The following is a 17,011-nucleotide window of genomic DNA, read 5'->3' as shown; positions in this document are numbered from 1 at the left end:
CCTTTTTAAACAACTAAGGTACAGTACTGAAACAACTGCAAGATTTATCTTTTTTTTCTTTTCTTGCTTACAACAGTATTAGCTTCACAAGGTCAAATTTGAAAGATTCAGTAATTTTAAGAAAAGTTACTCTAAATGAAGGCACCGCTGGGATTCGAACCCAGGATCTCCTGTTTACTAGACAGGCACTTTAACCAACTAAGCCACGGCGCCAAAGTCAGTGGAAGGGTTTCCACGATTAAGAAATTTTAGAAAAAATTGTCCAAACGCAAGAACCACCGGGGTTTGAACCAAAGCTCTCTTGTTTACTAGACAGGCACTTTAACCAACTAAGCCATAGCACCAAACTGCAAGATTTATCTTTCTTTTATTTTCTTGCTTATAACAGTATTAGCTTCACAAGGTCATATTTGAAAGGTTCAACAATTTTAAGAAAAATTTGTCCAAATGCAGGCACCACTGGGATTCCAACCCAGGATCTTGTGTTTAATACACTGGTGCTTTAACTAAACAATCCAAGCCAAAAAATGCTCATTTGCTTGTATATTATTTGGTCGGTGGAAAGCTGTTGGTTTTCTATGGAGTTCAAGGCCTATTGCAATTCTAACATATTGTATAGAATTTTTTTTTTAAATAAATAAATGAAGGCACCACTGGGATTCGAACCCAGGATCTCCTGTTTACTAGACAGGCACTTTAACCAACTAAGCCACGGCGCCAAAGTTACTGAAGGTGTTACCTTAATTCCTCAAAGAGAGCTGTGCATGCTCACTCTACCCTGGAAGTGGGGCCCTCTCTGTAGCACTCCTTCCCAATGTTTGTTCCTTTCTTTTTTCTCTCTCTTCTATAGTTCTTTTGTGTCTGGAGTTTTTCTTTGTGTGCAGTAGGGTCAAGTGTGCGGGCTGTCAACTAAAGGTCCTGTCAAAACCCATTGAGACAGACTGTATGTAATTTTGTGCTATGTAATAAGTAAATGTTGCTTTTGTTTTGGTTATAATAGTATAAGGTTCACATTGTTTCTTTGAAAGATTCAGCAATTTCAAGAAAACTTACTCAAAATGAAGGCAGCACTAAAATTCAAACCCAGTATCTCCTGTTTACTAGACAGGCACCTTAACCAACTAAGCCAGGGCACCAAAAAGGCGGTAATAGTTATATACATATAGAGCTGGTTATAACAGCATTAGCTTCAAAAGGTCTTATTTGAAATAATCAGCATTTTTAAGAAAAATTACTCCAAATGAAGGCGCCACTGGGATTCAAACCGAGGACCTCCTGTTTACTAGACAGGCACTTTAACCAACTAAGCCACGGCGCCAAAGTCAGTGGAAGAGTGTCCACGATTAAGAAATATCAGAAAAAATTGTCCAAACGAAAGCACCGCCGTGGCTGGAACCAAAGATCTCCTGTTTACTAGACAGGCACTTTAACCAACTAAGCCATAGCACCAAAAGCACTGTAAACACTATATACATAGAGTGCTGTATTTGCTTTTAACAACATTGGCTTCACAAGGTCTTACTTGAAAGATTCAGTAATTTTAAGAAAAGTTACTCCAAATGAAGGCACCGCTGGGATTCGAACCCAGGATCTCATGTTTACTAGACAGGCACTTTAACCAACTAAGCCACGGCGCCAAAGTCAGTGGAAGGGTTTCCACGATTAAGAAATTGTAGAAAAAATTGTCCAAACGCAAGCACCACCGGGGTTCGAACCAAAGCTCTCTTGTTTACTAGACAGGCACTTTAACCAACTAAGCCATAGCACCAAAAGCACTGTAAACACTATATACATAGAGCGCTGTATTTGCTTTTAACAATATTGGCTTCACAAGGTCTTACTTGAAAGATTCAGTTATTTTAAGAAAAGTTACTCCAAATGAAGGCGCCGCTGGGATTCGAACCCAGGATCTCCTGTTTACTAGACAGGCACTTTAACCAACTAAGCCATGGCGCCAAAGTTAGTGAAGGTGTTACCTTAATTCCTCAAAGAGAGCTGTTCATGCTCACTCTACCCTGGAAGTGGATCCCTCTCTGTAGCACTCCTTCCCAATGTTTGTTCCTTTCTTTTTTCTCTCTCTCCTATAGTTTTTTTGTGTCTGGAGTTTTTCTTTGTGTGCAGTAGGGTCAAGTGTGCGGGCTGTCAACTAAAGGTCCTGTCAAACCCCATTGAGACATACTGTATGTAATTTTGTGCTATGTAATAAGTAAATGTTGCTTTTGTTTTGGTTATCACAGAATAAGGTTTACATTGTTTCTTTGAAAGATTCAGCAATTTTAAGAAAACTTACTCAAAATAAAGGCAGCACTAAAATTCAAACCCAGTATCTCCTGTTTACTAGACAGGCACCTTAACCAACTAAGCCACGGCACCAAAATGGCGGTAATAGTTATATACATAGAGAGCTGGTTATAACAGCATTAGCTTCAAAAGGTCTTATTTGAAATAATCAGCAATTTTAAGAAAAATTACTCCAAATGAAGGCGCCACTGGGATTCAAACCGAGGACCTCCTGTTTACTAGACAGGCACTTTAACCAACTAAGCCACGGCGCCAATGTCAGTGGAAGAGTTTCCACGATTAAGAAATTTCAGAAAAAATTGTCCAAACGAAAGCACCGCCGGGGCTCGAACCAAAGATCTCCTGTTTACTAGACAGGCACTTTAACCAACTAAGCCATAGCACCAAAAGCACTGTAAACACTATATACATAGAGTGCTGTATTTGCTTTTAACAACATTGGCTTCACAAGGTCTTACTTGAAAGATTCAGTAATTTTAAGAAAAGTTACTCCAAATGAAGGCACCGCTGGGATTCGAACCCAGGATCTCCTGTTTACTAGACAGGCACCTTAACCAACTAAGCCAGGGCACCAAAAAGGCGGTAATAGTTATATACATATAGAGCTGGTTATAACAGCATTAGCTTCAAAAGGTCTTATTTGAAATAATCAGCAATTTTAAGAAAAATTACTCCAAATGAAGGCACCACTGGGATTCGAACCCAGGATCTCCTGTTTACTAGACAGGCACTTTAACCAACTAAGCCACGGCGCCAAAGACAGTGGAAACGTTTTCTTATTTCATCATGGAAAGCTTTGCATGCTCACTCTATCCTGGAAGGGGTGTTGTGTTTGCTATCTTCGAATAACAACGCGGACTCTCGACACGCGGTCTGCTTCTTTTCTCTTTTATTTCCGTATACCCAGAATCCCTTACAACAACACCCACAACCTGGAACACACAAAACGCACACTGCCCATGTGCATATGTAACATTTCCCCCCCCCCAGGAGGAGTGGCAACAACACAATATAACTAGGCGACCGGGGTCGACTACCCGGAACCCCAGCATAGCCATGTGGGTTATTCTGCCACGTGACAGGCTATGCCCTAACTACGTGGTGTGCTATTCAGTCACATAGTCCTTGAGGTAAGCCGGTCTACAGCGGACACGGACAGGGCGTGGTGAAGCTGCGCTCGCCCGGCCTCCAGCCTCCACTGGACAGTTCCGTGTATCATCGGGTAGGTCCTCCACTAGGTCCAAGTCACTAGCCATGGAGTAAGGGTCTACGGGGGTGAGCGGTGACACCTTCTTGAGCCGGCTCGCATGCCACTTCGTACCATCAGCCAGGCGGAAAGTGGCCAAGCCCAGCCGCCCCGTAATCTGCACTGGTTCAGACCAAAAGGAAAGGAGCTTGTTGTCCCGGTGAGGCCGACGAACCCTGACCCAATCATGGACTGCCAGACAGGAAGGTGTCACCTTCCGTCGGCGATCAAAGGACTGCTTCATCCGGCGCTGAGAAGCCGAAACCCTGTGACGCAGGGCCGCTGCAGTAAGCGGAGGAGGCTGTGGCCGCAGCCGGTCTAACGGAAGCTGCAGCTCCCTACCCAGCATGAGGAGAGCTGGGGAGACGCCAGTGGTGGATTGGAGAGATGATCTGTAATGAAGCAGGGTGCGCTGCAGGGCTGAGGAAAAGGCCAAGCCATCGGCCAGGTGAGCCCGAACACCGTTCTTCAAGGTCTGGTTAAACCTTTCCACACCACCGTTGGCCTCTGGGTGGTAGAAAGCGGTGCGTGTGTGTCGAATCCCCCTGTCCCCGAGGAATGTCTGAAAATCCATGGAGGTGAACTGAGGCCCATTGTCTGTTGTAATGGTGTTGGGAAGGCCCCACCTTGAGAACAGACAGTCGAGGAACTCCATGGCCGCCTGGGACGTGACCGAGCCTGTGGAGGAGATCTCGGGCCATTTTGAGTACAGGTCATAGGCAACCACTAGAAAACGCTGATGATATGGGACCCCCTGAAATGGCCCACAGATATCCAGCTGAACGTGCTGCCATGGCCCGGCCGGCCACTGCACAGGTTGCAGTGGTGGAGGTGTGGGAGGGCCCGTCTTTCCACTGACGAGACAGGCTGAGCAGTCCTTCACCGCAAATTCAATATCCCTGTCGATCCCAGGCCACCACACCCTGTCACGGCAGCGCTGCTTGACTTTTACGATGCCTAGGTGTCCCTCATGAGCCATGGCCAGGATGCGAGGTTGTAGGCTGCCAGGGATGACGGAGATGCTAATTCGGCTGCTGACTCCATCTGAAAAGCCAGTTCCACAGCTTTGGCGAGCGTGAGGTCGTCCGAGGACATAATTAACTTTTCGCGGATTCTGGGATTGTTTGTATGCTCTGCCAATTGATCCCGAATGAACTCGTCTTCCATTGTTCCAAACTTACAGAAACTCGCCAGCCCCCGCAGGTCCGTCACGTAATGGTGAACCGACTCGCCCGGTTGCTGCCTCCTCTGGCGAAAAACTACGCGGCGCAGGATAACGCTCTGTGGGGCGGCGAAATGCGCGGCCAATTTTGCGACGCCGTCCGCGTACGTTGTGTCGGCTCCCAGGGTCCTGAAGACCCGCTGCCCTTCCGTGCCCAGGTTATGGAGCAGCAAGGCTCGCAGACGCTGGTCTGGAGAATCCGCGAGGCCGACGGCCGTGAGATACGTCGAAAAGGATTCAAACCAGCGGTCCCAGGGCACCGGCGGCTCGCCGGGCAAAGCCAGAAAAGGAGGTGGAGGAGGTAGAAAAAACTCCATCCTCGTCGCCAAATGTTGTGTTTGCTATCTTCGAATAACAACGCGGACTCTCGACACGCGGTCTGCTTCTTTTCTCTTTTATTTCCGTATACCCAGAATCCCTTACAACAACACCCACAACCTGGAACACACAAAACGCACACTGCCCATGTGCATATGTAACAAGGGGGTCCCTTTTTAAACAACTAAGGTACAGTACTGAAACAACTGCAAGATTTATCTTTCTTTTCTTTTCTTGCTTATATAACAGTATTAGCTTCACAAGGTCATATTTGAAAGGTTCAGCAATTTTAAGAAAAATTTGTCCAAACGCAGGCACCACTGGGATTCCAACCCAGGATCTTGTGTTTAATACACTGGTGCTTTAACTAAACAATCCAAGCCAAAAAATGCTCAATTGCTTATATATTATTTGGTCGGTGGAAAGCTGTTGGTTTTCTATGGAGTTCAAGGCCTATTGCAATTCTAACATATTGTAAAGAATTTTAGTTTTTTTAAATAAATGAAGGCACCACTGGGATTCGAACCCAGAATCTCCTGTTTACTAGACAGGCACTTTAACCAACTAAGCCATGGCGCCAAAGTTAGTGAAGGTGTTACCTTAATTCCTCAAAGAGAGCTGTGCATGCTCACTCTACCCTGGAAGTGAGTCCCTCTCTGTAGCACTCCTTCCCAATGTTTGTTCCTTTCTTTTTTCTCTCTCTCCTATAGTTTTTTTGTGTCTGGAGTTTTTCTTTGTGTGCAGTAGGGTCAAGTGTGCGGGCTGTCAACTAAAGGTCCTGTCAAACCCCATTGAGACATACTGTATGTAATTTTGTGCTATGTAATAAGTAAATGTTGCTTTTGTTTTGGTTATAATAGTATAAGGTTCACATTGTTTCTTTGAAAGATTCAGCAATTTCAAGAAAACTTACTCAAAATAAAGGCAGCACTAAAATTCAAACCCAGTATCTCCTGTTTACTAGACAGGCACCTTAACCAACTAAGCCACGGCGCCAAAGTCAGTGGAAGGGTTTCCACGATTAAGAAATTTTAGAAAAAATTGTCCAAACGCAAGCACCACCGGGGTTCGAACCAAAGCTCTCTTGTTTACTAGACAGGCACTTTAACCAACTAAGCCATAGCACCAAAAGCACTGTAAACACTATATACATAGAGCGCTGTATTTGCTTTTAACAATATTGGCTTAACAAGGTCTTACTTGAAAGATTCAGTAATTTTAAGAAAAGTTACTCCAAATGAAGGCACCGCTGGGATTCGAACCCAGGATCTCCTGTTTACTAGACAGGCACTTTATCCAACTAAGCCACGGCGCCAAAGACAGTGGAGTTGTTTTCTTATTTCATCTTGGAGAACTTTGCATGCTCACTCTACCCTGGAAGGGGGTCCCTTTTTAAACAACTAAGGTACAGTACTGAAACAACTGCAAGATTTATCTTTCTTTTCTTTTCTTGCTTATAACAGTATTAGCTTCACAAGGTCATATTTGAAAGGTTCAGCAATTTTAAGAAAAATTTGTCCAAACGCAGGCACCACTGGGATTCCAACCCAGGATCTTATGTTTAATACACTGGTGCTTTAACCAAACAATCCAAGCCAAAAAATGCTCAATTGCTTGTATATTATTTGGTCGGTGGAAAGCTGTTGGTTTTCTATAGAGTTCAAGGCCTATTGCAATTCTAACATATTGTAAAGAATTTTAGTTTTTTTAAATAAATGAAGGCATCACTGGGATTCGAACCCAGGATCTCCTGTTTACTAGACAGGCACTTTAACCAACTAAGCCATGGCGCCAAAGTTAGTGAAGGTGTTACCTTAATTCCTCAAAGAGAGCTGTGCATGCTCACTCTACCCTGGAAGTGGGTCCCTCTCTGTAGCACTCCTTCCCAATGTTTGTTCCTTTCTTTTTTCTCTCTCTCCTATAGTTTTTTTGTGTCTGGAGTTTTTCTTTGTGTGCAGTAGGGTCAAGTGTGCGGGCTGTCAACTAAAGGTCCTGTCAAACCCCATTGAGACATACTGTATGTAATTTTGTGCTATGTAATAAGTAAATGTTGCTTTTGTTTTGGTTATAATAGTATAAGGTTCACATTGTTTCTTTGAAAGATTCAGCAATTTCAAGAAAACTTACTCAAAATGAAGGCAGCACTAAAATTCAAACCCAGTATCTCCTGTTTACTAGACAGGCACCTTAACCAACTAAGCCACGGCGCCAAAGTCAGTGGAAGGGTTTCCACGATTAAGAAATTTTAGAAAAAATTGTCCAAACGCAAGCACCACCGGGGTTCGAACCAAAGCTCTCTTGTTTACTAGACAGGCACTTTAACCAACTAAGCCATAGCACCAAAAGCACTGTAAACACCATATACATAGAGCGCTGTATTTGCTTTTAACAATATTGGCTTCACAAGGTCTTACTTGAAAGATTCAGTAACTTTAAGAAAAGTTACTCCAAATGAAGGCACCGCTGGGATTCGAACCCAGGATCTCCTGTTTACTAGACAGGCACTTTAACCAACTAAGCCACGGCGCCAAAGACAGGGGAGTTGTTTTCTTATTTCATCTTGGAGACCTTTGCATGCTCACTCTACCCTGGAAGGGGGTCCCTTTTTAAACAACTAAGGTACAGTACTGAAACAACTGCAAGATTTATCTTTCTTTTCTTTTCTTGCTTATAACAGTATTAGCTTCACAAGGTCATATTTGAAAGGTTCAGCAATTTTAAGAAAAATTTGTCCAAACGCAGGCACCACTGGGATTCCAACCCAGGATCTTGTGTTTAATACTCTGGTGCTTTAACTAAACAATCCAAGCCAAAAAATGCTCAATTGCTTGTATATTATTTGGTCGGTGGAAAGCTGTTGGTTTTCTATGGAGTTCAAGGCCTATTGCAATTCTAACATATTGTAAAGATTTTAGTTTTTTTTAATAAATGAAGGCACCACTGGGATTCGAACCCAGGATCTCCTGTTTACTAGACAGGCACTTTAACCAACTAAGCCATGGCGCCAAAGTTAGTCAAGGTGTTACCTTAATTCCTCAAAGAGAGCTGTTCATGCTCACTCTACCCTGGAAGTGGGTCCCTCTCTGTAGCACTCCTTCCCAATGTTTGTTCCTTTCTTTTTTCTCTCTCTCCTATAGTTTTTTTGTGTCTGGAGTTTTTCTTTGTGTGCAGTAGGGTCAAGTGTGCGGGCTGTCAACTAAAGGTCCTGCCAAACCCCATTGAGACATACTGTATGTAATTTTGTGCTATGTAATAAGTAAATGTTGCTTTTGTTTTGGTTATAACAGAATAAGGTTTACATTGTTTCTTTGAAAGATTCAGCAATTTTAAGAAAACTTACTCAAAATAAAGGCAGCACTAAAATTCAAACCCAGTATCTCCTGTTTACTAGACAGGCACCTTAACCAACTAAGCCACGGCACCAAAAAGGCGGTAATAGTTATATACATAGAGAGCTGGTTATAACAGCATTAGCTTCAAAAGGTCTTATTTGAAATAATCAGCAATTTTAAGAAAAGGTACTCCAAATGAAGGCACCGCTGGGATTCGAACCCAGGATCTCCTGTTTACTAGACAGGCACTTTAACCAACTAAGCCACGGCGCCAAAGTCAGTGGAAGGGTTAAGAAATTTTAGAAAAAATTGTCCAAACGCAAGCACCACCGGGGTTCGAACCAAAGCTCTCTTGTTTACTAGACAGGCACTTTAACCAACTAAGCCATAGCACCAAAAGCACTGTAAACACTATATACATAGAGCGCTGTATTTGCTTTTAAAAACAGTGGCTTCACAAGGTCTTACTTGAAAGATTCAGTAATTTTAAGAAAAGTTACTCCAAATGAAGGCACCACTGGGATTCGAACCCAGGATCTCCTGTTTACTAGACAGGCACTTTAACCAACTAAGCCACGGCGCCAAAGTCAGTGGAAGGGTTTCCACGATTAAGAAATTTTAGAAAAAATTGTCCAAACGCAAGAACCACCGGGGTTTGAACCAAAGCTCTCTTGTTTACTAGACAGGCACTTTAACCAACTAAGCCATAGCACCAAACTGCAAGATTTATCTTTCTTTTATTTTCTTGCTTATAACAGTATTAGCTTCACAAGGTCATATTTGAAAGGTTCAACAATTTTAAGAAAAATTTGTCCAAATGCAGGCACCACTGGGATTCCAACCCAGGATCTTGTGTTTAATACACTGGTGCTTTAACTAAACAATCCAAGCCAAAAAATGCTCATTTGCTTGTATATTATTTGGTCGGTGGAAAGCTGTTGGTTTTCTATGGAGTTCAAGGCCTATTGCAATTCTAACATATTGTATAGAATTTTTTTTTTAAATAAATAAATGAAGGCACCACTGGGATTCGAACCCAGGATCTCCTGTTTACTAGACAGGCACTTTAACCAACTAAGCCACGGCGCCAAAGTTACTGAAGGTGTTACCTTAATTCCTCAAAGAGAGCTGTGCATGCTCACTCTACCCTGGAAGTGGGGCCCTCTCTGTAGCACTCCTTCCCAATGTTTGTTCCTTTCTTTTTTCTCTCTCTTCTATAGTTCTTTTGTGTCTGGAGTTTTTCTTTGTGTGCAGTAGGGTCAAGTGTGCGGGCTGTCAACTAAAGGTCCTGTCAAAACCCATTGAGACAGACTGTATGTAATTTTGTGCTATGTAATAAGTAAATGTTGCTTTTGTTTTGGTTATAATAGTATAAGGTTCACATTGTTTCTTTGAAAGATTCAGCAATTTCAAGAAAACTTACTCAAAATGAAGGCAGCACTAAAATTCAAACCCAGTATCTCCTGTTTACTAGACAGGCACCTTAACCAACTAAGCCAGGGCACCAAAAAGGCGGTAATAGTTATATACATATAGAGCTGGTTATAACAGCATTAGCTTCAAAAGGTCTTATTTGAAATAATCAGCATTTTTAAGAAAAATTACTCCAAATGAAGGCGCCACTGGGATTCAAACCGAGGACCTCCTGTTTACTAGACAGGCACTTTAACCAACTAAGCCACGGCGCCAAAGTCAGTGGAAGAGTGTCCACGATTAAGAAATATCAGAAAAAATTGTCCAAACGAAAGCACCGCCGTGGCTGGAACCAAAGATCTCCTGTTTACTAGACAGGCACTTTAACCAACTAAGCCATAGCACCAAAAGCACTGTAAACACTATATACATAGAGTGCTGTATTTTCTTTTAACAACATTGGCTTCACAAGGTCTTACTTGAAAGATTCAGTAATTTTAAGAAAAGTTACTCCAAATGAAGGCACCGCTGGGATTCGAACCCAGGATCTCATGTTTACTAGACAGGCACTTTAACCAACTAAGCCACGGCGCCAAAGTCAGTGGAAGGGTTTCCACGATTAAGAAATTGTAGAAAAAATTGTCCAAACGCAAGCACCACCGGGGTTCGAACCAAAGCTCTCTTGTTTACTAGACAGGCACTTTAACCAACTAAGCCATAGCACCAAAAGCACTGTAAACACTATATACATAGAGCGCTGTATTTGCTTTTAACAATATTGGCTTCACAAGGTCTTACTTGAAAGATTCAGTTATTTTAAGAAAAGTTACTCCAAATGAAGGCGCCGCTGGGATTCGAACCCAGGATCTCCTGTTTACTAGACAGGCACTTTAACCAACTAAGCCATGGCGCCAAAGTTAGTGAAGGTGTTACCTTAATTCCTCAAAGAGAGCTGTTCATGCTCACTCTACCCTGGAAGTGGATCCCTCTCTGTAGCACTCCTTCCCAATGTTTGTTCCTTTCTTTTTTCTCTCTCTCCTATAGTTTTTTTGTGTCTGGAGTTTTTCTTTGTGTGCAGTAGGGTCAAGTGTGCGGGCTGTCAACTAAAGGTCCTGTCAAACCCCATTGAGACATACTGTATGTAATTTTGTGCTATGTAATAAGTAAATGTTGCTTTTGTTTTGGTTATCACAGAATAAGGTTTACATTGTTTCTTTGAAAGATTCAGCAATTTTAAGAAAACTTACTCAAAATAAAGGCAGCACTAAAATTCAAACCCAGTATCTCCTGTTTACTAGACAGGCACCTTAACCAACTAAGCCACGGCACCAAAATGGCGGTAATAGTTATATACATAGAGAGCTGGTTATAACAGCATTAGCTTCAAAAGGTCTTATTTGAAATAATCAGCAATTTTAAGAAAAATTACTCCAAATGAAGGCGCCACTGGGATTCAAACCGAGGACCTCCTGTTTACTAGACAGGCACTTTAACCAACTAAGCCACGGCGCCAATGTCAGTGGAAGAGTTTCCACGATTAAGAAATTTCAGAAAAAATTGTCCAAACGAAAGCACCGCCGGGGCTCGAACCAAAGATCTCCTGTTTACTAGACAGGCACTTTAACCAACTAAGCCATAGCACCAAAAGCACTGTAAACACTATATACATAGAGTGCTGTATTTGCTTTTAACAACATTGGCTTCACAAGGTCTTACTTGAAAGATTCAGTAATTTTAAGAAAAGTTACTCCAAATGAAGGCACCGCTGGGATTCGAACCCAGGATCTCCTGTTTACTAGACAGGCACCTTAACCAACTAAGCCAGGGCACCAAAAAGGCGGTAATAGTTATATACATATAGAGCTGGTTATAACAGCATTAGCTTCAAAAGGTCTTATTTGAAATAATCAGCAATTTTAAGAAAAATTACTCCAAATGAAGGCACCACTGGGATTCGAACCCAGGATCTCCTGTTTACTAGACAGGCACTTTAACCAACTAAGCCACGGCGCCAAAGACAGTGGAAACGTTTTCTTATTTCATCATGGAAAGCTTTGCATGCTCACTCTATCCTGGAAGGGGTGTTGTGTTTGCTATCTTCGAATAACAACGCGGACTCTCGACACGCGGTCTGCTTCTTTTCTCTTTTATTTCCGTATACCCAGAATCCCTTACAACAACACCCACAACCTGGAACACACAAAACGCACACTGCCCATGTGCATATGTAACATTTCCCCCCCCCCAGGAGGAGTGGCAACAACACAATATAACTAGGCGACCGGGGTCGACTACCCGGAACCCCAGCATAGCCATGTGGGTTATTCTGCCACGTGACAGGCTATGCCCTAACTACGTGGTGTGCTATTCAGTCACATAGTCCTTGAGGTAAGCCGGTCTACAGCGGACACGGACAGGGCGTGGTGAAGCTGCGCTCGCCCGGCCTCCAGCCTCCACTGGACAGTTCCGTGTATCATCGGGTAGGTCCTCCACTAGGTCCAAGTCACTAGCCATGGAGTAAGGGTCTACGGGGGTGAGCGGTGACACCTTCTTGAGCCGGCTCGCATGCCACTTCGTACCATCAGCCAGGCGGAAAGTGGCCAAGCCCAGCCGCCCCGTAATCTGCACTGGTTCAGACCAAAAGGAAAGGAGCTTGTTGTCCCGGTGAGGCCGACGAACCCTGACCCAATCATGGACTGCCAGACAGGAAGGTGTCACCTTCCGTCGGCGATCAAAGGACTGCTTCATCCGGCGCTGAGAAGCCGAAACCCTGTGACGCAGGGCCGCTGCAGTAAGCGGAGGAGGCTGTGGCCGCAGCCGGTCTAACGGAAGCTGCAGCTCCCTACCCAGCATGAGGAGAGCTGGGGAGACGCCAGTGGTGGATTGGAGAGATGATCTGTAATGAAGCAGGGTGCGCTGCAGGGCTGAGGAAAAGGCCAAGCCATCGGCCAGGTGAGCCCGAACACCGTTCTTCAAGGTCTGGTTAAACCTTTCCACACCACCGTTGGCCTCTGGGTGGTAGAAAGCGGTGCGTGTGTGTCGAATCCCCCTGTCCCCGAGGAATGTCTGAAAATCCATGGAGGTGAACTGAGGCCCATTGTCTGTTGTAATGGTGTTGGGAAGGCCCCACCTTGAGAACAGACAGTCGAGGAACTCCATGGCCGCCTGGGACGTGACCGAGCCTGTGGAGGAGATCTCGGGCCATTTTGAGTACAGGTCATAGGCAACCACTAGAAAACGCTGATGATATGGGACCCCCTGAAATGGCCCACAGATATCCAGCTGAACGTGCTGCCATGGCCCGGCCGGCCACTGCACAGGTTGCAGTGGTGGAGGTGTGGGAGGGCCCGTCTTTCCACTGACGAGACAGGCTGAGCAGTCCTTCACCGCAAATTCAATATCCCTGTCGATCCCAGGCCACCACACCCTGTCACGGCAGCGCTGCTTGACTTTTACGATGCCTAGGTGTCCCTCATGAGCCATGGCCAGGATGCGAGGTTGTAGGCTGCCAGGGATGACGGAGATGCTAATTCGGCTGCTGACTCCATCTGAAAAGCCAGTTCCACAGCTTTGGCGAGCGTGAGGTCGTCCGAGGACATAATTAACTTTTCGCGGATTCTGGGATTGTTTGTATGCTCTGCCAATTGATCCCGAATGAACTCGTCTTCCATTGTTCCAAACTTACAGAAACTCGCCAGCCCCCGCAGGTCCGTCACGTAATGGTGAACCGACTCGCCCGGTTGCTGCCTCCTCTGGCGAAAAACTACGCGGCGCAGGATAACGCTCTGTGGGGCGGCGAAATGCGCGGCCAATTTTGCGACGCCGTCCGCGTACGTTGTGTCGGCTCCCAGGGTCCTGAAGACCCGCTGCCCTTCCGTGCCCAGGTTATGGAGCAGCAAGGCTCGCAGACGCTGGTCTGGAGAATCCGCGAGGCCGACGGCCGTGAGATACGTCGAAAAGGATTCAAACCAGCGGTCCCAGGGCACCGGCGGCTCGCCGGGCAAAGCCAGAAAAGGAGGTGGAGGAGGTAGAAAAAACTCCATCCTCGTCGCCAAATGTTGTGTTTGCTATCTTCGAATAACAACGCGGACTCTCGACACGCGGTCTGCTTCTTTTCTCTTTTATTTCCGTATACCCAGAATCCCTTACAACAACACCCACAACCTGGAACACACAAAACGCACACTGCCCATGTGCATATGTAACAAGGGGGTCCCTTTTTAAACAACTAAGGTACAGTACTGAAACAACTGCAAGATTTATCTTTCTTTTCTTTTCTTGCTTATATAACAGTATTAGCTTCACAAGGTCATATTTGAAAGGTTCAGCAATTTTAAGAAAAATTTGTCCAAACGCAGGCACCACTGGGATTCCAACCCAGGATCTTGTGTTTAATACACTGGTGCTTTAACTAAACAATCCAAGCCAAAAAATGCTCAATTGCTTATATATTATTTGGTCGGTGGAAAGCTGTTGGTTTTCTATGGAGTTCAAGGCCTATTGCAATTCTAACATATTGTAAAGAATTTTAGTTTTTTTAAATAAATGAAGGCACCACTGGGATTCGAACCCAGAATCTCCTGTTTACTAGACAGGCACTTTAACCAACTAAGCCATGGCGCCAAAGTTAGTGAAGGTGTTACCTTAATTCCTCAAAGAGAGCTGTGCATGCTCACTCTACCCTGGAAGTGAGTCCCTCTCTGTAGCACTCCTTCCCAATGTTTGTTCCTTTCTTTTTTCTCTCTCTCCTATAGTTTTTTTGTGTCTGGAGTTTTTCTTTGTGTGCAGTAGGGTCAAGTGTGCGGGCTGTCAACTAAAGGTCCTGTCAAACCCCATTGAGACATACTGTATGTAATTTTGTGCTATGTAATAAGTAAATGTTGCTTTTGTTTTGGTTATAATAGTATAAGGTTCACATTGTTTCTTTGAAAGATTCAGCAATTTCAAGAAAACTTACTCAAAATAAAGGCAGCACTAAAATTCAAACCCAGTATCTCCTGTTTACTAGACAGGCACCTTAACCAACTAAGCCACGGCGCCAAAGTCAGTGGAAGGGTTTCCACGATTAAGAAATTTTAGAAAAAATTGTCCAAACGCAAGCACCACCGGGGTTCGAACCAAAGCTCTCTTGTTTACTAGACAGGCACTTTAACCAACTAAGCCATAGCACCAAAAGCACTGTAAACACTATATACATAGAGCGCTGTATTTGCTTTTAACAATATTGGCTTCACAAGGTCTTACTTGAAAGATTCAGTAATTTTAAGAAAAGTTACTCCAAATGAAGGCATCGCTGGGATTCGAACCCAGGATCTCCAGTTTACTAGACAGGCACTTTAACCAACTAAGCCACGGCACCAAAGACAGTAGAGTTGTTTTCTTATTTCATCTTGGAGACCTTTGCATGCTCACTCTACCCTGGAAGGGGGTCCCTTTTTAAACAACTAAGGTACAGTACTGAAACAACTGCAAGATTTATCTTTCTTTTCTTTTCTTGCTTTTAACAGTATTAGCTTCACAAGGTCATATTTGAAAGGTTCAGCAATTTAAAAAAAAATTTGTCCAAACACAGGCACCACTGGGATTCCAACCCAGGATCTTGTGTTTAATACACTGGTGCTTTAACTAAACAATCCAAGCCAAAAAATGCTCAATTGCTTGTATATTATTTGGTCGGTGGAAAGCTGTTGGTTTTCTATGGAGTTCAAGGCCTATTGCAATTCTAACATATTGTATAGAATTTTTTTTTTTAAATAAATGAAGGCACCACTGGGATTCGAACCCAGGACCTCCTGTTTACTAGACAGGCACTTTAACCAACTAAGCCACGGCGCCAAAGTGAGTGGAAGAGTTTCCACGATTAAGAAATTTCAGAAAAAATTGTCCAAACGCAAGCACAACCGGGGTTCGAACCAAAGCTCTCTTGTTTACTAGACAGGCACTTTAACCAACTAAGCCATAGCACCAAAAGCACTGTAAACACTATATACATAGAGCGCTGTATTTGCTTTTAACAATATTGGCTTCACAAGGTCTTACTTGAAAGATTCAGTAATTTTAAGAAAAGTTACTCCAAATGAAGGCACCGCTGGGATTCGAACCCAGGATCTCCTGTTTACTAGACAGGCACTTTAACCAACTAAGCCACGGCGCCAAAGACAGTGGAAATGTTTTCTTATTTCATCATGGAGAGCTTTGCATGCTCACTCTACCCTGGAAGGGGGTCCCTTTTTAAACAACTAAGGTACAGTACTGAAACAACTGCAAGATTTATCTTTCTTTTCTTGCTTATAACAGTATTAGCTTCACAAGGTCATGTTTGAAAGGTTCAGCAATTTTAAGAAAAATTTGTCCAAACGCAGGCACCACTGGGATTCCAACCCAGGATCTTATGTTTAATACACTGGTGCTTTAACCAAACAATCCAAGCCAAAAAATGCTCAATTGCTTGTATATTATTTGGTCGGTGGAAAGCTGTTGGTTTTCTATGGAGTTCAAGGCCTATTGCAATTCTAACATATTGTATAGAATTTTTTTTTTTAAATAAATGAAGGAACCACTGGGATTCGAACCCAGGACCTCCTGTTTACTAGACAGGCACTTTAACCAACTAAGCCATAGCACCAAAAGCACTGTAAACACTATATACATAGAGTGCTGTATTTGCTTTTAACAACATTGGCTTCACAAGGTCTTACTTGAAAGATTCAGTAATTTTAAGAAAAGTTACTCCAAATTAAGGCACCGCTGGGATTCGAACCCAGGATCTCCTGTTTACTAGACAGGCACCTTAACCAACTAAGCCAGGGCACCAAAAAGGCGGTAATAGTTATATACATATAGAGCTGGTTATAACAGCATTAGCTTCAAAAGGTCTTATTTGAAATAATCAGCAATTTTAAGAAAAGTTACTCCAAATGAAGGCACCGCTGGGATTCGAACCCAGGATCTCCTGTTTACTAGACAGGCACTTTAACCAACTAAGCCACGGCGCCAAAGTCAGTGGAATGGTTTCCACGATTAAGAAATTTTAGAAAAAATTGTCCAAACGCAAGCACCACCGGGGTTCGAACCAAAGCTCTCTTGTTTACTAGACAGGCACTTTAACCAACTAAGCCATAGCACCAAAAGCACTGTAAACACTATATACATAGAGCGCTGTATTTGCTTTTAACAATA

General features: G+C 43.7%; 6 non-coding genes across 6 annotated transcripts; all 6 read right to left on the bottom strand.

The window, feature by feature from the left end:
- Nucleotides 1–139: 139 nt before the first annotated feature.
- On the bottom strand, nucleotides 140–213 carry trnat-agu (transfer RNA threonine (anticodon AGU)). The gene has a single exon. It is a non-coding gene; the product is annotated as a tRNA-Thr (tRNA).
- Nucleotides 214–7,542: 7,329 nt separating this feature from the next.
- Nucleotides 7,543–7,616, bottom strand: trnat-agu (transfer RNA threonine (anticodon AGU)). The gene has a single exon. It is a non-coding gene; the product is annotated as a tRNA-Thr (tRNA).
- Nucleotides 7,617–8,019: 403 nt separating this feature from the next.
- trnat-agu (transfer RNA threonine (anticodon AGU)) lies at nucleotides 8,020–8,093 on the bottom strand. The gene has a single exon. It is a non-coding gene; the product is annotated as a tRNA-Thr (tRNA).
- A 525-nt stretch (nucleotides 8,094–8,618) lies between these two features.
- Nucleotides 8,619–8,692, bottom strand: trnat-agu (transfer RNA threonine (anticodon AGU)). Its single transcript has one exon. It is a non-coding gene; the product is annotated as a tRNA-Thr (tRNA).
- A 7,220-nt stretch (nucleotides 8,693–15,912) lies between these two features.
- Nucleotides 15,913–15,986, bottom strand: trnat-agu (transfer RNA threonine (anticodon AGU)). Its single transcript has one exon. It is a non-coding gene; the product is annotated as a tRNA-Thr (tRNA).
- A 767-nt stretch (nucleotides 15,987–16,753) lies between these two features.
- trnat-agu (transfer RNA threonine (anticodon AGU)) lies at nucleotides 16,754–16,827 on the bottom strand. The gene has a single exon. It is a non-coding gene; the product is annotated as a tRNA-Thr (tRNA).
- Nucleotides 16,828–17,011: the final 184 nt, after the last annotated feature.

The sequence above is a fragment of the Denticeps clupeoides genome, chromosome 1, assembly GCF_900700375.1.
Source record: "Denticeps clupeoides chromosome 1, fDenClu1.1, whole genome shotgun sequence".
NCBI classification, from domain to species: domain Eukaryota; kingdom Metazoa; phylum Chordata; class Actinopteri; order Clupeiformes; family Denticipitidae; genus Denticeps; species Denticeps clupeoides.
This window is presented reverse-complemented; position numbering and strand designations above follow the sequence as displayed.